Source organism: Lathamus discolor, chromosome 3 (assembly GCF_037157495.1).
Source record: "Lathamus discolor isolate bLatDis1 chromosome 3, bLatDis1.hap1, whole genome shotgun sequence".
Lineage (NCBI taxonomy): Eukaryota > Metazoa > Chordata > Aves > Psittaciformes > Psittacidae > Lathamus > Lathamus discolor.
The window spans coordinates 91548725-91574046 of record NC_088886.1 but is presented as its reverse complement, the minus strand read 5'-3'; positions in this window follow the sequence as shown (position 1 = coordinate 91574046).

Sequence of the window (25322 nt, the reverse complement as noted above, 5' to 3'; positions counted from 1 at the left end):
TGAAAGGTTAATGAAAATGCAGATGCAATGGTTCCTTTATATGGGTTTACCTTCCATGAGTGCCAGTTTTCAGGCTAATTGATTATGTCAGAAGCTCTATAAATATCAATAGCATATGGAAAGGTTAAGCCGAGGTCTCCACATAACTGGATTCATACTCTTTATTGATGGTACAACCATTATCCAACCATAATGGAAGTGCTTTGAGTGTGAAATAGAGTAGAACGTTAGCTAATTTTCACCAAATACTGACTGGACAACTCAAACTGAGTGACTGACTTCTGCAAACTAATGAACAAAGGTATATGTGTAATGTACAAACCAAAATTAGAATTAAAAAAATCAAGGATAGTGTATGATAAAAGGTATGTCATCGTTATTTTACCAGTTGCAGTTTAGTACTATCTAGGATGCTCCTCAATTTCCTCTGAAATAAGTAGCAGACTGTGTTAGAATAACATCTTACAAATAATATTTGTAAAAATACTTTATTTACTCAGAGAAAATAGATAGGAACCAATTGCAATTCATTATACTGTGTTTTGCTTTGATAATGAGTATACTTAGGCCTCAGAATGTATCTATGCTTTGCCATATAAATTTCACTTAAATGTAGTATATAACAGCAATTAGAAAATACTGCCTTTTTTTGGTTTAGGAAGATTACTAGAGAGAATTTAGGGGAAAACCACGTATAATCAATTCCATCTTTAACATCTGTTTCTAACTGCATGAAGCTTCATGTGAGAGTAAAATTCCTGTGCCAGAGAAATCAATGGCAAAATTCCTATCAAGTTTATCCCAATTGATCGAACTATTCCTTTAGGACCAGACTTCACCCTCACTCTCACACTCCACATAATCTCACCCAAATCTGCATTCGGGAAGATACACTTCGTTGTGATTTCTGATTCTCAGAAAACTACTGTGTCATCCAGTTGATACAGTTTCTCTATTTTGAAGATTAGTTTCTCCTACATTTGAGAAGTTATGAGTGACTTTAGGCTAGATTTACTTTTATTATTTGCTAAATGTTGTCCAGAGCAGCCTTTGAACTTCAGCAGCTAACCCCAGATGAGGTGACCTTGGTTAGATTATTTGCATGAGAAGGATAAACGGCTGCAAGTTGTGATGTGCAGCCTGTTCCCCAGCCTGGTCTGGATGTGACCCACACTGTTCCACCAACAAAAAGCTTTGGTCACACTGTTGGGTGGAAAGAGTGGCTGATGGGTTAGTTCCTATAGTGGAAATCTGGGAAAACCTTGATTATCATATGGATTCTGATGCTTCCACATTCTTTCTGCCCAAATATTTATCAACCCTTTACAGCTGAAAAGGGGAGAATTTACAATGGACACACAGGGAAAAAAAGAGCCGTCTTTCCTTCTACTAAGGGGTGTGGGGGGGGATCCTTTAGCTTTTGACATGAATAGAATATGATATGCTTTATGATTGTCATCCAGACCAATCGAAAATGAAAGGTCACATCCAACTCATTTTAGTTGTGTAAAGAACCCCACAAAGTCAGTTTGACTAATGTTCTTCAGGGAGAGAAACTTAGCTTTGAGCATTATCTGGAGCGAAAAAATGTAAAGCCATTGCTTTCTCAGAATTGCAGTTAAAGACACTAAAAAAAGATTTACAAATGGCTTTGAATTCCTAAAGTGAAAAAAAAAGTGCTAGAGTTTGTCTGAAGCAGATGAAGACTACATTAAGACCCAGATTTTCCTGAGGTCCAGGAAAGCGTTAATCCCAGTGGTAAAACCATGCACTCTCAAGACAAATGATACAGTCCCTTGCAGACTGGTGCTTCATCCACCCTCTAAATGGAAGAAAGTTGCTGGAAAGCACATCTAAGAAACCAGACTACACAAATTATCTCTAAAAATAGCAGCATTAATAAAATGCTGTTTTATTAAATGCACTGCTGTTTTCCGTTGAGAAATGTGAAGGTCATGAGAAAAGTCACTGCTTTTCCAAATTTTGAAAATAACATAAAGAGATTGCTATGACATTAATCCCATGATTTCTGAAAGCTTCCCCAAATTCTCTTAAATAGATAATACAATGCCTATGTTATTGTGAGAATGCCCCTGCTTAGGAACTGTGTTTAAATAACCTTGTACTACCCCAATTAGATTCACAACATACCTATATTGCAAAGGGCCGTTTTCTCTCCCAATTACTTGAAAGGGTTAGACAGACTGATAGATAGTATTAAATGCTAATGGGCCAGATCCTACGCCATTGTTCTGTTTTCGTGTTGTCACTCTGCAGGCATTGATTTCACTAGAGTGGTGAGGAAAACCCGAATATGAACATCAGTATGCAGCTCAATATTTTATGGGTTTTCTTGTCCTGGCTTTTAAAAATATTCCCCCTCTGCTATTCTTTAGCCGGAAGAGCAAAAAGAGCTAGTTCCAGCCCTGACTTCAAAAAAAGGCTGAGTGACAGTACAGAGGCTTGAGGAAATACAAGTTTATATGTGGGCTTTTTTATCATCTCTAATGGCAAAATTAAAATTAGTTCCCAATTAAAAGAGAAAAGCACAAGTACAATTTGAGAACAGCAGATAAAGGGTGGCATGAAGGGAAGATTATTAAGCAGCACAGTATAACAGGACCCCAGGTGCAGAAGGGCCTCATTATACTCACATTCTTGTGCTGCAACATACAGACGTACAGTAAACCAAAAAAAAATATTCCAAAGGACAGTTTTACACAGTGTCTATACTTGAGATGAGTACATGTTTTTTGAAGACAGACCATAACAACTTGGTTTTTACTTCCAAAATACAGTAGCACATTAATTGCTTGATCAGCCAAATGAAACTAAATGTAATTAAGACTAGTGTGGGGTTAATTTGGTCCATAATTATGTTATATAAAGTAAATGAAAATTGTTTCCTTCCTAAATTGCAATTCATTACAATTACAGATATTAAAATAAGATACTATAAAATTACATGAAGCATGTACACATTAATAGCCATTAGTAATAGCTTGATATTTCTATCTAAGCAACAGTTTATTAGAATGCCAAAAGGTTATATTTGACAACTCACATGACTGATTTTTTTCCTCATCCTTTCTGCTTCTCTAAGAAATTCAGTCTTACTACACACACAACATATGCCATGTCATATTTAAGCATGTTAGGGAGATTAGTTTTAGTTTTAGATTTGCTTTAACAATAACATTTACTGTTCATTAAAATACTTAAGGTTGACGGCTGTATCTCTGGAATGAGCTACAGCAACCCCAGAGCTCCAAGAGGAAGCCAGTGCTGCCTCTTCCAGCACAATACAGTGCTTTGTTCTAGGCACAAGAACTTCTTGGTTATAAGCAAATGCAGACTTAGGTCCTCTTGCCTTCAATTTAACTTAAGTGTCAATTTAAATATAAGCCCATGTTTAGTGGTTTTATTGTGCTTTACTTGCTTTTTACAAGGACTTGAGTATTTTGTAGAACTGGAGCCACTGGCTCTATGCGCGGAAATCAGTGGCAACAGTCATGGTGTGCAGGGTCTGACCTGTACTTCTTATGAGATGAAATATTCCTAGGTATTTCTACAAAGACTTGCAAACTTCAGGGTATCACATTTTGACCACACTTATGAATTGATTTCCCACTGTTTCTTTTTCTGAATTTTTTCCTATTGGGGACAGAAAATACCTGGCAACATCTTAATATTGGGCACAGAGTGACGGATCAGCACTTTAGAAATCACAGCTTCCATGTGATTTTCGAGCTCGTGATGAATGATGGACACTAGAAATATATGTGGTGTTTTCAGTTCTTGTATATGTCAGGCAACAAGCTGCAGGCACAATGCTAATTTTTCGTGCACCCAGGGTATTCACTGAAATCAGTGAAGGAATAGAAAATGCAAGATGAGTCTTGTTATTAGGGTCCTGCTTCTTCAGCTCCAATATGACAAAATTTAGTGTCAAAGACATGAAACCTCTAGCTGCATTGCACAGCTGGGTATCATACTTAACTACAAGGATTAGGAGGCAGTCTTGTGATTTCTGAGCATCCTGAATTTCTGAAGTACTCAATACTTGCAAGCTCAGGATCTTGTTATGTCCCTTGAAAAACTGAGCAAATAAGTTTTATTCTAATGTTCTGCAGTTGTTTTCTTCTTTCTACTACATGAAATAGTAAGGCATCCTTTGTTAAAGGAAGAAATCGCAACTACAGCAGTGTCTTTTTACATGTTTTTAAAATAATTTTGTATGTGCTAGTCCTAGATTTGCAAACTGAAAGTAAAATCTCTTTTAAGAATAAGCTCCGTATCTGTCTTACATTTATAGCAACTCAGGGTGTTTAGTTGTTAGAATCATGTTATTGCCAGTGACAGTAAATATATTTGTATCTTAATCATTAATTCTGGTAATTGCACCTTTTATAAAAGTGGTTTATAAACTGATGATAATAGATCAGCACCCTACAGTGTTGGTTATACCTGCAAAAAACATTAATATGGTGCCATTTAATAAGCTGACCAATAATAACATTAGGTAGAATATTTTAATGATGATATCTTACTTTCAACAAACTAAGAGATATGTTTTGCAATATTTAATTGAGCATATCTCCCGGTGGCTTCAGTGAAAGTTGTGCTTGATTAAGGAGTACAGCATTTCACCTTAATAATATTTTATCATTTATGCATGGAAATGTAGGGTGATAACAGTTATTAGCATTCCAGGTAAAGTAGCTCATGCAAATTGTTCTGCTATTAAATAATGAATTGCATTGTATTTAATACCCCAAATAGTTATGTATATTTAACAGGGAAATGACAATAGAAAAAAAAGGATTTAGTTCAGATGTTGAGCTGCTATGTAAACCAATTATCTGTCCTGAGGGAAACAGCTCTGTCTACAATTACTTAGGCTCTAGGGCCTATTACAAATCCTGGAGTGGGCTGTTGTTTCAGTTCTCAAGGGAATCTGCCACGTCACACTGGAAATAGTTGACAATAATTAGAAAGCCTGCTTCTGCCAGTACTGCACACATTTTTAATACCTTTCTAAGTGTTATGGGAGATAATATATAAGGTTTTTAGAATTCCAGTCAGGCTAAGGTGAGCAATGGAAAGGACAACTACACAATAGCCCCAAACTGGACTGTGACAGCCTAATTATTGTGGCTTCATTATAAAACCTCTTTTTGCATAGGTCACCTGGGAAGTGTAATTAAAAATGCATTATTGGTGTATATTTTTATTGAAGCAATTAAATTAAAAAGCCAAAAAAATAATTATTTGACGCACAAATAATAATGTTGGTCAACAGCATTATCTAAGAAAGAGAGAACATGTTAGTAGTTCATTAGCAGTAAATGTGTTAACTGGAATGCCGTTTGAAAAATGAGCCATAGAACAGCTTTTAAATACTCAGATTAAAGGATTTATAATGTCAAGTTTAACACAGAAATTATAGATAGTATTACATTGCCATGAATAATAGCACCTTTAATCTGACTTAGCAAAATGATTTACTACACACAGTGTGCTTTTCACAATTAGGCAGCTATATATCTAATGTCTATATCAGCCATACAGAGGGGTACCAACATACATGTATGCACATCTATGTAGACATACACACATACATGTAGGAATATGAGGATTCTGTAAAACTGCACAGCTTCTGCAGCAGAAAAGCCTTTTACCAATACCTACCTGGAGCATGCGGATCTGAGGGAGTCCTCTGTAGCCACTTTCAATCTTCTTGTCATGGAGCCATAGGGATGCCCTGGAAGCTTGAGAGGGATACCCCCAGGAAGGTAGGATAACCATGCTCACAGCATAAGTTTCCTGGACACCAGTGTGTCCATGTCCACTGCCTGGCAAAGATTTACTGTGCTTACACAAACTGCTTGTACAACACATACATTGTAAAGCCAGTTCTTTCCAGAAATGCTTGGTTGATAGAGCATATGCTTGACAGTTAAACCTTGTGCGATGAGATACATCCTGAGCACATCTTGTTGGCAGTGCTTCTCAGACTCTCCACAGGACGTATGCGATAGGATGGATGATTTTACGCTATGCTCAATTTGCAGGCCATGAAGTTATCAGCAGATACACAAAGGACATATTTGAGACTCTCAAAGGCATTTCTTGTACAGAAACCATTTGTTGTTCCTCATCATTGCTTACCACAGCTGCACACACTGCTCAGGGTATTCATGTACCAGGGACTTACACACTAGCGCAGTGACATTGTCTATCTTTTATTCTTCTTCTGATAACTCCTAACTTTCTCCTTGCCTTTTGGTTGTCAGTAGTATTGTGCTGGCATTGCCAAAGGACTCACAAATTTTAAGATCTCTTTCCTGAGATGAGAACATCTCCTCCTGTAGGTATTCTTAAATCTATTTTCCTCCAAATTTTTACCCTTCATCTATTATTTTACTGTCAAATCATTCATAAGAGTTTTCTGTGACACTTTATACATAGATTTAATCCTGAATAATTCTCATCATCTGTAAACTTTGCTAACTCACTACTTAACATTTTCCAGATAATTTATAAATATATTGAGTCAGCAGAATCCCAAGCAAGATGACCAGAAGATTCTGCCAGTAATCATCCTTCTCTGTGAAAATTGACCACTCACTGTTCCCTTTTGTTTCCCTTCTTTTCACCAGCTGCTAATCCTGAGGAATACCTTCCCTTTAGCCCATGACTAATCTTCAAGTTTTTGTTTCTCTGAAAGTCTTCAGCAACGGATTTTGTTGAAAGTCTGCAAAGATCCAGTCACACTGTGTCAGCTTGCTGTGTTATCCATACACACACTGATGTGATCTAACAACTATGAAAGATTTTGGGGCATGACTGCTGTACAGAAGTTAATCTTGACCCTTCTTCTACTGATGTTTTGTTATCATCTCTGCTTGTTTACCTGATGCAGAAATAAATTTCCAAGCCTGCAGTAACTAGGATCATTTGCACTTTAGTGAAGATCAATGGCACATTAATCACATTTTGTTTCTCTGCCTCTGTGGCTGCTTTAAACCAAAGCACCATTACTGTTTGATTTCACGTATGAGTTCTCAGGCAACTTCAGTTGTTGAATTGAATACCACCTCACTTTAGCAATTTCCTTTTGTCCCCATCCACTAAAATGTCCTAGCATTTTGTCTGTTGTACTGATACCGCAATTGGTCAAAATCCCCTGGTTCATTGCCTCTCCAGACTGGCACTGCAAGATTTCTGATGTGTTTTTAGAGAGTAAAAATCCAGACAAGGCTGTTTGTTGGTTTTCTATTTTTGTCTTGGTATTGGTTTTTTGTTTGTTTATTTTTCCTATGGATTTCTTTGAGTTCTCTTTTTACATTATCTTTACCCTTTTCCTTTCCCTCCCTCAATTAAACTTTCAGATTTGGTACAGAAACCACTTTCCCTTGGCCTGGTAAAACTTCGAGAACTTAGGGGTTACTGTAATTTGGGGAATTAATCTAGTGTTTTTTGGAGAAGGTTGGTTATTGCTGATGACAGGCACAGACTTAAGTAGGCCAAGTTTCTTAATGAAAATATCCTTCATTGTGGCTGTGTTAATCTCTTTCTTCAGGTATATTTTATTCCACTCTAAATATTGTCACATTTTTCCAATAGAAAATTTCCAGGCAAGAAAACATGTACAAAAAAGGCCATTCTGTGCTCAACACAGTAAATACAAATGTATTATGCAGTGACCTTCAAAACAGCAAGGCCTGATCCTCCTCTCAGTGAAGCCAAGGGAGCTTGCTGCTGGCTCTCCGCCTTACAATAGGACCCTGTTAGAGCTGAGCGCTGAAGCATTCTCATCAATAAACAAGATGTGACTCTTTTGTTACTGCGTTTGATTTGAAGACTTTTTCAACAATAATGAAGTATGTCTAATGGTTATATCCTCTCTAAAAATAATCTCTTCCAGACATTTCTCCCCCTCTTTCTCTCTCCATGTTATATATGTATGTATGCACGGATATGTGACTGTACTGAAACCAGAGATAAGTTTCTGCCCTTTTTAAATAATTTTCATTCCTAACACAAGAGCAGAACTTATGCCCCAATTTGAAAAAATGCCTAAACCTAAAAATGAATTAAATACACATAAAATTCTGTTGCTGGTCAGACCAAAACCCTAAGGGTTGCATTCTGTATTCAATTACACAAGTGTTACTCCTGTTGGAGTCAGGACTGGAGGGCAGAATTCAGCCTGAAATTGTAAACAAGAAAAATCTGAACTGAGCCTGTTCTTTCCTTGATACGCACTAGTATGTACCAAGATATTGGTGAATGTAAGGTCTCTTATTTGGGAAAAAGGGCAAGAATTAAAAAAAAAAAAAATTCAGTAAGCAACTGGGAAAAGATTTTTCCAGGATAGGATATGTTGTATAGATGATTTGGCGCAAAAGGTTTTCTTAAAGTGAGGAAACCTCTGTTTTGAGACTCCCAAGCTGAGCTTGTTTTGACTTACTCCTTTCCACTGTGTCTTTCTCAGCCATGCATCTCTGGAGCTGCACCTCCTGTGCTGGCCTGCAGTTTCCTTACATTTTTCTGACACCAGATTCAGACCCACTCCTTCCTTGACACCCACAAGCAGTGGGACAGCAAATGACAGTGATTTTCTTGCGCTTGTTTCGAGGTTTGAAGCTTGCTGTGCTTTCCTCGTGAAAGTTGTGATTTTTTAGAAAGAGTGTTTTTCTTTCTTAGATGACATCCTCTCTATGCTCTAACCCAAGCTTGTAATCTCAGTTATAACCTCAGGGACTGCTTTTCTTTTTGGTGATGCTCTTGTCACTTTTTTAGTACAGCAGAAATGTGAGCAGAGGGTGCACACAAAATGCAGGTGTGCCAGGAAGGTTTACATATTCACAGTGCACCATGTAGTGAGTCTGCTCTCTGCATGACTGCAGCTTGGGAAGCTTCTGTGGTTACATAGACACATGAGCCAGGCAAGTCTGTGTGAGGCATCAACTGCTTGCTTTTAGAAAGAGGGTCTGAAACTGGAAGCAGAAGAATGTTTTGTTTCAAATAGTTCTAAGTGTAGCTAAGGTACAATTTAAAATAAAGCAGAAATTATATGAAAAATTGAGCCTAAGACAAGGCTGGCATTCATTTAGTTGCCACAGAGGATGCTGTACAGACAGTTGCCATTTTAGTGCATGAGTGGCGTTCCTGTCTTGTAGAATGGAGCCATTGTTGGCAATGGTCATTCCTTGTGGCCAGACAAAGGGCAGCATGGGGGTGTAAGACGCCAAAAGGCAGTGCTGGGAAGAATGAGGGCTTCCTGGAGAAGGCTGTGCAAAGCACCTACTCCATGCTGCTGCTGAAGTTGCAGTGAGTGCTTCAGTGGAAGTTTCTTGTGAGTTGTGGTGTAATGTGTTTTCCCATCTTTTGTCATCTCGCATGTGAAGGAACATAGCTAATATGTAATTTAAAAAAAAACAAAACAATGTTATCTGAAGCTTAGCAGGGGTGTTAACAATGTTCAAGTGTGCTCATGAAAATTATTACTTCAGTTTGTCTGCATACAGATTTGCAGCTGCGGTACAATTTAGCGTTGCTGTTTTTAAAAGCCAGCTCTGGTGGGACTGAGATGTCTGATGGTCATCGCTGTCTCCCATGAGAGAAGCTTGGGAGACTTTACAACATGATATACTGCCTAGTTTACTTGGGATTAGGATCCCTCACAGAAAACACCATTGTCTCTCCGTGAAACTGTGACCTACTGGGCCAAATACCTCATCTGATCTCAGCTGCTATGATATCTTTGAAATAAATAGGACCTGTGATAGCCATGCAGTGATCCTAATCTTTGAAATCTTTATACACCCAGCTTCATTCTGGCATTAGAGAGGGTCTGGTAATCATGCAAAAAATGTTAGCTATCTCTAATATGTGATAAAATTATAGTAAATGTAGAAATTGATGAAATGAGGAGCAAAAGATTATGGGCATTGTTAGGCAGTGCACAAGTTCAGGGAATATGAACTTTTCTTTTTCAAAAGTCCTAAAACTACCCCTGAAATTTTAAGTGGCAGCAGGTATGAGCAGGCTCTAGTTCTGAGATTTTCTCCCTGGAAATAACTGGAAGAAAAATTGTTTCAAACAAGAGGTGACTATTAAACTACAAGTGAAGTGTTAATTTTTCATCTTTTAGGGAAGCAGTAAAGGCTAACTTTTTCCATTCTGCATTATATGTGGCATTACACATGGCAGCTGCAACCTATTTCTAATCCTAAATTCTGATAGTTTATTGCTGTTGTGGGAGAGGAAGGATTTAGTCCTTGGTCTAGAGTTCCAGGTGTCTGAGAGATTTGCAAGACCCTTGCAAAAGGGAAAAATGATGCAAAGAATACGACATTTCTGGAAATATCATTTAGATTTTGATCATCAGGGAAGAGGAATGGATGGTTTAGGTCATCTGCTGAACTGGCATTTCAGTGCTTGGGCAGGCAGAGAATTGAGCAGACAGACTTGTCAGAGTCATGGGTTAAGTTATTGCTTTGAAGTGTGGCACCATCATATAACTTACAGGTCTATATAGATGCTTAGTTCTCTCCAGTCTTCCTAAGCCTGCAGTTTTCATTCTCGCTTATTCTGGTCCTGTTTCTGACCCTGGAGGCAACAGACAGCTTTGTCTTGTTTCAAACTTTGTGCAGTTGTTTAGGGAAGTGCAGTAGATCTACTGTAGAAGCTCATCTGGGGGTACCATCTTCCAGCTCCTGAGCAAATCTGGTCATTTACTGATGCAAGTCTGCTCAGATGTAATGTCTAGAGTCCTAGCTGCACAAAAGAGAGAAGTGCATACCCAGAATTTCTTACTGTGTCTACTTAATAGAACTATCTTTTCCAGGAATCTTTTGCATTTTCTCTTTTCTTTTCAAACTCACATTTATGCAGATTTTAATTCAAAAAGAAGTACTTAATTATCTATTCTAATCTCCTCCTTTTCCTCATAAAATAAGTGAGAGAACTTCCCTCAATTGATTTCTGCTCTACTCTTACAGCTGTCGTTGAACTGAATATATATTTTAGAGAAATACCCGAACTTAACATTTTCTAGTGATGAAAAGGCCACTGCAATCAGGAATGGTAGTTCACAATGCCTGATTACTCATATTGTTTAAAATACAAGCCTTGTGTCTAGTCTTAATTGTTCTCACTTCAGTTTCCAGGTGCTGGATCTTATCATACCATTCTGCTAGACTGAAGAACTGTGCATTTTTCAAAGTACTCTTCTCCATGTAGATAACTACAGATTTGAGAAAATCTGCTCTTTTGACCTTCTCTCTGATAACTTCAAAGTCCTACCTCTGCTACCTTGGTAGCAATGCCCAGGCTCAGATTTGAGTGAGTAGCTCAAGCCAAGTTGGTGGTTCTGTACTATAGTCCCTTTGTCTCTAACTCACCACTTAACTCTATACTTCATTGTGGCAGAGGCAAACACAAGTTTGCCAGCTATCCAGCTGGCCTTTCTCACACCAGGGATGTTTGCGCAGGGACAGACTTTGAGTAAAGATGTGCTTCTGAAGGCAAAGGGGAAGTATCTATGCTGTTTGTTCCTGAACATGAGCATAAAATACAGCAACTTCCAGGCTCTAATTATGGAGATTTACTAGCCAGGGTGACATTTTGCAACTTATTTTTCTGCACCTATGTCTTGGGCTTACGCTTTTACTGGCTTTGCTGCAGGAATATAGACGGGGGACAAATTGCAGTTATACAGTCAATAGTGGTGAAGTACAAGAACACCAGATCTTCTAAGCTACCCTTTGTTAAAGTAGTAGATTTATCCCAAACTAGACACAAAGACTGAGTCAACAAAAATATGGCATGGATGATCAAGACTGTGGACTCAAGTGTGAACTGCTCAAGTTAATAATGTAACTCTACCACCAGCGTTTTTAATATTTGCATTTGTGTTTTGCAGCTTTCCAGTTTTTCTTCTACCTCTTTTCTGAACCTTCTCTGATTTTTAAAGAAGCTTCCTTAAAATGTGGACAGCAGTGTTGGATGCAAACAGCAGATGCTCCAGTATCAAGGCAATATAACCTTCAAATATTTTCCTTTTCAGTTCACTAAATCATAACTCTACTCATAGCAGCCACAATGGCTACTCAGAAAGAACACATATTCTGCTGTTTGCCATGAATATTTTTTCTTTTTTTTTTTGGAAATAGTAACTGAAAATCTTGCAACCCAGAAATCCCTTCTTCTAAATATGATGTATGTTTTTTATTGATGCACAACTTTTCATTGTTGACATTGAAGAACCTATTTGCCTGTGCTAGCTCTTTGTACAGTACAGATCCTTTTATATGAGTAATCTCTTTTTATCCATATTTATAATTTCTCAGTCTTTCCTTTATATGAAAACTTTATCAGAAGTGATGTGACTAGATGCTTTCTTCGGCTTATTAATAAAAATATGAAAATGTGAAGAAAATATCCAGTGAGAACCTATTAGAAAGACACCTGTGTAGTGATAGTTTCTCACAAGTAGACTTCAAGAGTCTTCAACTGATGGTGATCTTACATAAAATGTAAACCACTTATTTTATACAGTTCTAGATCCGTAATTCAAATCCTCAAAAAAGCATATCAAATGCTTCAGGGATCTTATTAAATCAACAGTACTGCCTTTACCAAACAAATTTTTATTTTCATCAGATAGTTTTATAAGATCTTTTTGCCATTAACTGCAGTTGATCAACATTCATTAAATTCTCTTGTTTAATTCTTCAAAACGTGAGGAGTTTCACCCCATTACTGCTTGATATAAGCAGGACTGTAGCTTGTAGGATTTTTGTGTATGATTTTTCATCATGGTAATATCGAGCTCTATTAGCACTTATTGAAGACTAAGCTAGGAATTATTGAAATCTTCTGTAATCAGGCTGAAAAGAAGCTTCTATATGGTCTGATTTCTTACTAAATACTTTTTAAAAACCTGACATAGAGAGGACTTTGAGGTTTGTATGGCGTCTTCGAATATAGCAAAAGTAATGTATCTTTTAAATACAATTGCTTCATTCCTTATTCTTTGCTGAGATTTTCTTAGTAGCCTGAAGGTTCACCTCTTAAGGTTGAAGTCCTACAGTTTTTGTGTAGAAACCATGGGTAATATTCTGAGTTCTTATGCATTTAATTGTGCATCTCTGTGCTAAGCAAACCAAGCTATGGCCCTTGTTTCCTTTGAGTAATAACATGATAGTAAGTTAATGAAAAGCAGGATGGAGAAGGGTGTGAGGGAATATTAATGCTGGCTATGTATTTGCATGTACAGAATATTTATGTAGTGCAAAACTTGTTTGCAGTAATGAGTATTACTGGCATGCATATGACTTATTATATGAAACTGTAACATCAGCATATACATACAGAGAAAGTGTGTGTGTATGTATGAGGAAGACCAAGCAGGAGAGCAGTGGGTGTAAGCTGAAGTAGAAGGCAAAGCAAAGTGACATCCATGGCCAGGAATGGGGAGCAGGGCCACTCTTTACCTGTCAGACCATGCCTATGAGAAGTGCAAGTGGCTGGCATAGAAGAGTAGGGTGCACGGTCTCTTGGATTCAAACAGCTGGAGCTTACTAAACTTTGTGGACTTCCCTGAGAAAACAAACCATAAACATGTGATATGTCCTTTTTTTTCTAGGGTATTGGAAAGGTGGTAACTGTCACATGAGGGTCTCAGGCCAGGCAGGGGAAACGGAAGTGATGAGAAGGAATCTCTGACCATATATCTTAATTTTCTGAATCTTCTAATGTGAATGCTTGACCTGAGCAGGTGAGAAACATTGAGAATGGCTCAAGGGTGCCAGTATTTCACTGTTCCCCACTTCACTGCTACTGCTAGCTCTTGCTGTGTGTTTTCATTCTGCTTTTTAGCAGTGGCCTCAGTTTGCTGCTGACTATTTTGCCCAGTCCTGGATTTCTTCAGTCACCTGTGGTGGTTTGGCAAGAGATGCTGTAAGTCAGAAGCTGCACCAAGCTTGGCCAATCAAACTCCACCACTAGTTTGGCCCAGTTAAACTACCAGAGTTCAAGATGGAGCAAACAACTATGCTTGCAGTTTTTCTTTTTTTCCTATTGTTTTCATTATGTGTAACTTTCACATCTAGTCCCTTATTCAAATCTGACATGTTGTGAGAAGCCAATGTCATTAATATCTGATGCATCTCTGTGTGCAACTGATAGGTTCATAGAGCTGCGTTAGAGGGGTCTACTATATATCTCTAGCTCTGACCTTTTGCCATAGGTCAGTATAATCCAACGATTGCAAATGCATCAGAAGCTAGTAAATTCCACAGTTACTTCCATAGTAAAACAAATAACTTCTGCTTGACTAACGTGTCACTTCCTTGAAAGTATCTGGTTTTGATCTAAAGATACTAAGAGCTGGTATAGCTTGGAGGACAACAATGGTTTTGTTTTATACATAGATTCTTGCTCAGTTGAATTTGTCTACTTGCAGTCGTAGCTTGTTCAGTCTGTCTACACTACATTGAAGAGCTCTTTAGTGTCTGTTTTTCTCCCTATCATAAAATTTGTCACCTCAAACTATTGCATCCAGAACAAAATCCACCACTAGAAATAGGAAATAATCAACACCTTTGTTGCCACTCTCACCAGAAAACAAAAGATAAAATGAACATGGAGATTCAAATCATAAAATCTGCTGGGCAGGTGGAGTTGCTCCACATGGAATGATGTCCTGCTCTTGGAAAGCTTGAAGGAATATTGTCATGCTGAAAATTGTTGGTACTGAAATGAAGTGCTTTACTTTCAAGAGCAGGTTGTCTTGTAACTCTTAAATGCACAGAAGCACCATATGTATTTATATATATTGTGTAAAATAATTCAGCAGTCTCATATGGCTGGTAAAATTTTAATTGCATGGTAAAACATGGGAATATTTCTAGAAGAAAAGATATTTGGGAACACCTCTCTCCTTGTATTCAGTACACAAATTTGTTAATTTTCAATATGAACTGCTTATTGAGGAATCTTAGGGGACAAGTCCAAGAACTGACTCTGACTTTACAATTTAATGAAACTATAGAGTTAATTTAATTTTTTTTTTTTTTTCCCCCAGAATTATGCTAAGTCCTACAAAAATCATTGATAAGTACCATCCCATACTTTTGGAAGAGAAACTAATTTCAAAGCCTTTCCCAAAGATAGTAAACTTATCCGTGTAGTTTGCCTTGTCTAAACCAGGTTGGACGCAGCACTTCAGAATATGCTGTAGAAGCTAATCCTGTATGTTCATGAGGAAGGGCAAAGAATATTGCTGAGCTTTTATTTCTATAGTTTTTCAGTATCGCCATCAGGTCCCGTAGGTCTTTGTAAATCCTGTAGGTCATGTTGTAAACCAAAAAAGAGGAAAAAATTAACAAAAACGTAATTTCTCAAATACCCCTTTATAATGAAGCCTTGGCCGATGCCTGTAAATACATGAGACTGAAAACTCCCAACAGCTTGCACAGTCCCAGAGAGAGGGCTGGACATCATTGCTGGTCGCCTCTGTAACCAATGGGGCCTCTGTGCCAATAAGAAATGGCCACAATCCCCACTTTTCCAGGATTCCTGTGTCATTTAAATGCCACCACTGTACCCAGCCTCAAACTGATCTTAGATGGAGCTGGGAACCTGTCAAGACATATCACTGCACTGCTGGAGGGTGTGTTGGAGGATGAAGAGTTAATCTGATCAGGGACTTCAGGTGTTATGATTTATGTTTGTTCACAGCTTGGCCAGAGTGACTGGAATGTCCACCACCACAAACAAACAGTAAACACATACATTAGTATGCACTAATACATGTGCAACTTCTTCTTCTACTATGTACAGTACAAATTGTTAAATGCACTGACTAGAATACATTACAATGCATTTTTTTTTTAGCCTATAAAAGGCTAAAGATGATTTTTTGGTGTTTTTTTTTTGTTTGTTTGTTTTTGTTTTGTTTTGTTTGTTTGTTTGTTTTACCACTGGTTTAAGGACTTTTCACAATCAAATCTGCAGCTCCACATACTGCAGGCCTGCATTTTCTCAGTCTGACCACTTTGTATTGAAAATAACCCCCAGAAACTCCTAAGTAACTTGGTTCTGGTTGAACAATAAGAGCTTGTTAAAAATGAAAATCATCCTGCTGAGAAATGCAGAGCAAAAGGCACCTAAGGAATGCACAGCAGTTCACTGAGGGCTGGGCTGCATATGGCAAGCAGCTCTAACACAGGAGGAGGAGCGGTCCTTCCCATGGGAGCAAGTCCTGACTCAGAAACCTTCCTGTGCCCAGAAGGAATTTATTCTGTGGTAGGAGTACACGCAGTGTTGATTACATCTCCCTATCTTCTCTAGCCATTGCACCCTGTCAGCTCCCCAGAGAGGGATGCCTTCTTCCCATCAGGAAGAAGATGGAGAGAAGGCATCCCTCAAGTTTTACACTTGTGCCCTCTGTGTTTGGGCACATGTGTAAAACTTGACTACACGTTAGGCAGGATCACAGCCGTTCTTGAGAAATATGTCTCTCAAATGCCAAAATAGACATTATAGATAGGTAAAAAGCCAATGGAGCACAGCAAACTGCAGAAAGGAAGAACCCACATTGTCAGCAGAAATGAAGGATTGCATGTTTCTGTTCACCACTGGATTAACTTTTCTTTTTCTTCTTCTGAAAGAAACCCCATCATTCTATTGCTGGTAGCTTTCAAGTCCAACTATATATAGCCTGAAAAGCAATACCAGGAAGTGTCAAATTCTTCCTTTCTATATGGGTGGGTTTCTACTACTTGCTGCTTGTAGACGAGTGCTCATTCTCTCTGTAGTACAGCTTCTTTGGCAGTAGAGGGCGCTTAGAATATGGACAAAGCATAAGAAATGCCTTCTGAAACTTCCCTCAGAAAGCTTTTGTTTAGCTGTGTGGAAGCTTCAATGCTGTCAAATGTTATCTAGCTTAAAATAAGGAGATTTTAAAGTGTTTGACTTTGTAGATCATTTAATATCGCTGTTTTAAACAAAATTAAAAAGTTAATTTTACTTTCTGTTTGACTCGGGTTATAGCATTGCAAATAGTCTATTTAGGTTGTTGGGTTTTTTTTCTGGTGTGCTATCAGCAAAACAACAATATTTTATTATTTTGCTGACACTAGGAGTAAAGGAAATCATTTTTCCTTAGAAAATGGTAAAAATAATTTTAGTAATATTTTAGGTTATTCTGGGGTCAAGTGAACCCATTCCAAAATAGGGAAACTCAATTATACAAGTGGCACAGAAGAAAGATACTGCAATGAAAAGCTAAGAAGTGGAAAAATGTGCCCCATTACTACATTTTGATTCTTCTAGGCCAAATATGAAGCTTTCATAAGTTCTTTAGGCTGCTAAGCTCACTTATTTCCCCCGAAGCCCCTAGAAATATTTGGACTTTCAAGAAACATGAGGGCGTCATCGATGTTTGGATGTGAATGTTAAAGATTTTCTCATAGTCAAATGATGAATTTCAGTTAATCCTATTCATAAATTTTACTGTTTAAATGAAATAGATTTACTTCATACCTGTACAAACTTCAGCAGTAATCCTGTACACACTTCAGCAATAATCCTGTACACTTAAACAAATTGTCCTTAAAAGTCAGTGCCATTTACTCATTTGAGGTGCTTATTTCAGGATCAGGCTTGCATGGCATATTTTCTGCCACTTATGGTAGTTGTAACAGTAATTGATGAGAAAATGATGTCATATCTCCTACTCTTATCTGAGAAAACATATGGAGCAGCTACTGTAAACCAGGACAAAATAAGCAGAAATCTTCTCCTGTAACTATTTGAAGGTGTTGGATTAGGTCCATAAGTGGAATAAACTGATGTAGCTCCAGTGACTGAAAAGAAACTGCGGATTTAGAGCAACTGAAGAACTGGTAAATTGTCTGTCAAAACATAGGAGACAAACTGTGGGTGGGTTCTGGTTATATTAAATTACTGTCAGTGTTCACAGAGCTTTGAGAAGAGGACAAGGAGAGGACCTTCTTTTCTAAACCTTCTTTCGTATATAGTAACACAACATTTAAGTGGCTCATTATTTTTATTTGGCCTAATTTGTGGTATCACTTGCAGTACTTCTACAACTTGCATAAAACCAACAGGTTAATGTTTTTGCAAACCGAAACTGGTGTAGATGCACTCATTTACATCAATTACATCAACAGAGAACCTGATTTAGCAAGGCCAGACATACAACCATCAGCTAACTTTTCTCACTCAGCTTATTAAGTTCTTCTAATGAGGCATCTTTAGCAAGTTTCATCAGAGGTGGTGTCTCTGTTTACCAAAATCCCATCTTTCTCATCCCCTGACTGAGTTACCAGTAGGCTTCAGAGACAACGGTTAGCAAATCTTCAGTTCAGCCACAGCACAGCTGCAATTAACGTATCCATCCTATAAGAGGATATTACCAATATGATTTACCTGGATGAAGGAGTTGTGTACTTCTACTAATTTGCTATCAAGAAAACAGACTAAGGAGAAAATTCTGGTTGATCACCACCAGAAGGGTCTCTCAAGAAGATTAGAATTTTGGTTGTTCCCTGCCTTATTTGAGTGAGCTGGTTAAGAAGTGGTGGAAAGTCTGCTACACCTGCTGTTGCAAAAGCTGCTGCTGTTACCTGTTTGCACATAGTGTTTGCAGTTCCTGCCCACAGTGCTCTTGTAGCTCATGTAATGGGGCCCTTCCTTCTCACACGTTTTTTCTACCAAAAAGGTAGTACTGGCTTTCTTCTCTCTTCTGTACATCCTGTGAAGCAGAGGCACTGTATGAAGCAGAAGTAATTTCCATGCATACAGCAGAAACCAAGCACTTACTTTGATCTCTATTTCCAAAGGCTGAAAGAACATGTTAATTACCTAAGAACCTTCCATTTGAAAACTAGACCAACAGGAGGAAGCCACCACTGGTAAGGAAGAACCTGGCTTTTGTCAGCCAGCTAACAAACCAGCACAGTGGTTTGCAAAGGTTCCCTCAGATGCTTATTCCTGCTTCCTTTTTCTCAGAGTCTGAATGCTGCTTATCACATGGTTAAGATTCAACTCATAAAAACATGTCTCAGCAATTGGAATTTACCCTTTGACCTTCACACACACACACACATACCCCCCCTGGTTTATCCTCCTGCTGTGATGCACAAGCTTTGTCTTCACCGAACATCACTTATACTGGTGAAAACTGCTTTTTGCACAAGTTCAAAAACTCAGCAGACAGCAGGGATGAAAGCATATATAGACATAAAAATATATATGTAATTGTTGTCTCCTTAAAACACCCAGAGAAACAACAACATTTTCTAGGTTTTCCCATTTTATATGCAAATATTTTTTTTGCAATGATGCACCCAGCAAATACAGACCTAGAAGTGGTGAATTATTCAGTATGCTGAAATATTTCTTCCCCTTTAAAAAACTTTCTTGCATTGTGCACAGGCACGTGTATGCCTGTGTGGGCATAGGAATAGGGATCACCCTGCTCCTGGTCTCTAAACTTCTACATGGGGTCAGTGTGGAGGAACAGCACATCTGCTTATGCTGGTTATTTGATGACATATGGTAATAGCTGCAGAGTTAAAGCTGAATGTGCGACACCACAGCAAGTTAAGCAAAATAAACCTGCTGGCATTTCTCCCCACCTTTACATCAAAAAAAAAAAGAAAAGTGTTAAAAGTGTTTTTCTTTTGTACGGTGAAGAGCCATTATTAGCTATGAAAAAAAATGAAAAAGATACCGTTGAGTGTTTCAAGTGCTTGGTTTATGTGTAACTGTATGTATGTGTATAAAAACTAACCAGACAGCCAGATCTGCATTGGTAAATAGGGCACTTCATACACATACGCATACACACATGTATTCAACAACATTCAACCAGCTTTTAAGTAGAAATAATGTTAGACTAGAAGCTGAGCCCGGTGTTAATCTATCAGGCATGCAAGTATGGTCTGTGGTGCAATCTGAGGATAGCTCTACTGAACAATTATGAGATTATATCCTCTTCAGAGGGTATAATTATGCCTCCTCTATATATCTTATTTAGAATGCATAATGCCTCTCCCCTGAAAGTGAAAAAAATACTACATAGACATGCAATGAATTTTTGCTTCCAGCACACAAAAGACTGTAGACATCCAGAAAGCTTTTGTATGCAGGATGGTTGGGCTGCAAAGAACAAGGCTGGACTCCTGATACATACTTGAAAATAACAAACCAAAAATAAAAAAGCTACAACCTTTGTGGCTTTTGGTGAGAGGAAGCTACATCTTGTAAGGGTTTCTCCAAATTCATTTTCACAGATGTCTTAGTAATGACTGTTTGACAGCTTAAATTAAACATGCCAGTCAGTAGCATTGGGATATTTCTTAGCCATAACAAAATAGAAGACATTTTTTAAGCAAACTCTACTTTGTGTTTAGTGCCATTAGCTGCCAGTATAAATGGGTACAAGTGTTACAGACTCAGGGGCTATAGAAGAGGTGGTAATAAAAATGGCATGTTTTACCCAGGTGATTGATAATTTTTTGTTCTTTCCTGTTTCGTTGCACTGTTTAATCTTTCCAAGCTAAGATCAAATGATTGCTCATTTAGGATGATAAACCTGATTGCTACTGTCTGGTATGTGTGATGACCGCTTAATAATTTGCAACACCATAAGGCAGTAGCTCTTTTTAGTTTGTTTTCAAAGGTGGTAAGGAGTATCATCGCTATACTCTTTTTCATAGAGCTGAGGTTGCTACAAACCTAAAGATAAATCTGCAAATCTATGTGACTATTCTTTATCATTGTCACTAGCTTAGTGGTGGTCTGCCATTTTTCTTGAAAGCTGGGCACCAACTGCTGGCCAGAAGTATTTTTCACTGAATTCTTTGTACTTTAAATAAACTACTGCTTCAAGAACTGCCGAGTGTTCCTCATTCATCTTCAGGACACAGAGCTTCATGTATATCTTTGCAAGCCTTGACTCTGTGAAATGTTTGTCTCATCTCTCTGCCATCTATAGCAGTCTTTGAACTCACTTCAGGTTTATTGATGGCCTTGACTAAATTAATGCAGATGTAATTTTTTTTTTTTCTAAAGGTTTACACTATGACTAACCGTATGCAAAATAAATCCTCATTTAGAGAAACTCATCCTATATTCTCCTCCTCTTCTCCTAAAAGGTCTTTCTGGATTTATACAGTAAATGTTGCTGAAAGTGTTGGGAGGGGGAGATTGTTGTTTCCTTTGGCATTTCTCATCTTAAAGGGGTAGAAGAATATGCATCTGCTTTTCCCTGTGGAGGGAGAGATAATATGATAACCTTCTGATTATATACATAAGCGGGAACTGATCAGCTTCTCTTGTGATTCGTTTTTAAGGGCAAGTTCCAGTTGGATTGTGCTAATGCACATATTCATGAATCTCTCCAAACAGGATTCACTGCTCTCCAGGGAACTGTTGAAGTATGCATCATTGTTTCAATGAAGTATCTTCATTATAAAACATAGGGACTATAAAAGGTGAATACCATTTGCCTCGGCCTAATATAATCTCTGGTTTTACTTTCTCCCACTGTAGTGATTTTTTTTTTTTAAACAGAATCAGAGAGAATAAAATGAGACAATTTCAAATGAAATATTACATGAAGTTGGGTACATGAGCCTTGATGAACAGAGTATTTTATTTTCCATTGTTTTATTGAAATAGAGAAAAATTAATATCAGTGGAATAAAAAAGATCTTTAGGATCACATCACTGATTCAAAGCAGCTCAGTGGGGATTTTTGGTCTCTAGAGATGCATAGTTTCCTACTTTAATGCATTAACACAAATGGGTATAATAGGCTACAATGCTGAGTAAAGTTAAGACATTTAAGATTTGAGGCAAATGATGGAATGTTTACTGAAATCAATCGCAAAACAGATTTTGCTCATTGCAAAGAACAGAGTGACATAAATGGCTCTATGGACTTTAAAAATTATTAGTCAAGTTTCCTTTTTTTTCACTCTATAATTATTTTAAAGGTGCCTACACTTTCATTTATTATAATATACACATTACAAAGAGCAGTTAGTATTGCATTTAAATATGGTGAGGGACAAAAGAATGGTGCAGTATTACCTGAAGAGGCTTCTTAAAGCAGGGAGCATTATGGTGAAGAAACATAATCACTTTCCTGTAAACAAATATATGTGTATATGTATCTGTATATTTGTATATTGTTTACATAAAAATATAGAGATATGGGGGGTTTTCAGAGTATAATGAATCTCTCACATAGAAGAGTTCTTATGTAGCTTGCAGCACTCTAGCCAATATATAAACAAGGAGACAGGCATGATCCCTGCTCAAGGAGCTTGTGATCTGAGAAGGGTATAGACAACTCTGTTTAGATAGATATAATATAGTATGTAGGTTGAAGGTCCAATGCTAAAAGTATTAAAATCATATTGGACTGGTTTATTGTTTTGCTTTGTATTCTAGAAAAAATAACATGGTACTGAAGGTAAAATACTATCAAAGATATCTAGCTCTGAATGGCCTTGTGGCTTCAGATAGCTCTGTGTTACATTAGAAAATGCTTTATACTTTAGTTTGTTTTCAAAGTGTAAAATTCATGCCTGTGTATGGGAGCAAAACATGGCCTATGGCCCACTTAAATTCCACTCAAGCTGCATTTGGAAAGCTTAAGTGGAGCTCGTATAGTGAATAGGACTTTTCCTGGCACTTTGATCCATGATGGATTTCTCTTGTTGTAGCAGTGGTGACACAAGTCATGTGTTCTATAATGACATCTGATTTATGAAAACCTGTCATGGTCAAAAGCAGTCACATGCACACACAGAAATAAAAATCTGGTGCTACATCATCAGCCATGTTAGAAGAACTACACATATTTCACAGTTTGGTTCAACGTCACCAGGTCTCTGACAATAGGTAGCTGATGATAGTCATAGTATGACTAGGAGTTCCCAACCACCCCCCTCCACCTCCTCCTCTTCCAAATTCTGTTTAATTGAGTATGTTGGCAACCAGACCTTGAAATGTGCTTTGCTGTCAATTACTTCCCTTTAAAAGGCAAAACATCCGTATGAGTTTCTGTACCACTTTATTTCATGATTAGTGTCTTTGGTGGCAAACTGGTGCCTGCAAAATGTACCCGTGCTAGCATGACAAAATAATAACATCCTAGAAATCCTGCTTGGGAGATACAGTAAATTATTCATTAGGGAATGTGTGAATATATTACATTAATGAATATACTATATCTGTACATATAACTATATATAATCATTTATGTATGGCTTTAATAAAATTATGTAAAATATATATAAATTAATATATATTTATATATTATTGGCATAGTATAGTATAGTACAATATACTCTAGAAACCACATATAAATAAATTAATATATTATATATCATGTTAAATATAGTCTAGTGCATTATAATATATAGTAGTGTATAGTAATGTATAGGTTTATGTATCTAAAATTGATACATAAAGATGAATACATTGTAAAATGTCTTAATCTTTTGTTTATCAATTGTAATTTTTCCAGAAGCGTTTCAACTTGATCATTTAAATTTCAAGTTGCTCTCTTTCTGCTAGCAGAAGTCAGATGGCATTTCTTCCTGTTTCTGGCTGGATAAAAATAAATCACATGTAAAGAAACCTCTGTGGTTTTACATGTCACAGAAGAAGAAAATGGCTTTGGAGAAAACATCATGCCTTAGAATATACCCACTTATGCTATACTTGGAGCATCATGTCAGTTTAAAATTTAATGATAAGGTCATATATAGCATATGACACTGCTTTGGGAAAGATGTGCTCAGAACTTTGTCTTCTGTAATTTTACTTGGGTTGGGTATTATTCTGTGATTTTTAGGAATTTATTTCCATACACTTCCTAGTAGTCTGTCCTATCCTATCCGTAGTAACTGGAATAGGTACATAGGTGTCAGTGTTTAAGGTTTGTTTTCAAGTTGTCTCTGAGGTAAATAAAATTTCATGCATGACAGAAGAAAACACAACTCAGAATAAACAAAATACATTTATAACACTTGCCTGGCACTATTGTTATACAGAATTAATGTACAGTGAGCAGCTGCGTATCAGTGCTTCGTTGCCACAGGATAGAGACAGGTCTAGTACCTCAATATTTTGGGGAAAGAATTTAGCCTATTCAGATCACAGAGAAAACTACTTCTAGAGAAAGAAAAAAAAAAGGGGGGGAGTAGTTACAAAGGCAGCTGATTCATCTGTCCCAGAAAATGTCTGGTTATGCCTTTTGAAGAAACTGTAAAGGAAGAAGCAAATGACTAAATTACTCAGAAGTGGTTAGGAAAATCCAAGGATAATTCAGTGAATACCATAAATGTCTGCTATTTGCTTCTATGCCTGTAACATAACTGCCCGATATTGGTTTTATTTCTCTTTTTTGTTGTTGTTGTTGTTGTTGTGCTGTATTCCTTGTGTTCAGTAAAAAATAACTTACAAATAAGTAAAGGCTTTCATTACTAAAGGAATGACAGAACAATATAATTATCATGTCAGGCGACACAGCATTTTGTAGTAACCCAGTAAATAATTTATGTCATCATTGTACATTTTTTAATAAAAACTACTATTTTTAAATGCACATTAGTGTCACGAAAACATCATAGTAGCTTGCAAGATACATTTTACATACTGATATAATGGGCGCTACAGAAGGATTCACATATCTTCAGAAATAGGTAGGACCCAAACACTGTCAGTTGGGTTTACTGGGTGAAATTCCAGTTCCACTGAATGCAGTCCTCCCTTTGACTTCAGTAATGTGTGACTTTCACCCACTGTTTTTACACTGGGTCATGGGACATCGCTAACATAACGCATCAAAAAATGACTTCTGGTCAATCAGGGTTTTAGCACAGATCTGATGGTCTGAGAGATAAAGTAAATCAGTGTGGATCAAACCTGTTCTGAAGGGATCTTAAAGGTCAAGTTGATGGTTAAGTCATCGTGATTGCTTAACTCTTCAACTCTGTGTAGAGACTTGCTGATTATAGTGCTGGGTTTGGAGAGATGAGTAGGACTGGACAGAGCCCAACAGATTAATCCACAGAAGTGACTCCCCTGTGCTCAGATATTAACTTTTCCTCATGCAGAATCTGAACTGTATGGAAAGGTCCTTGTATTTCAGTCTTAAACCTAGCCTTTCATCTGTTAGAAAGCTTTATTGAAATAATTACAGATAGAATCAACCGTGGTGACACACTAAACATTTCGACAACACCAAGTAAGAAAAT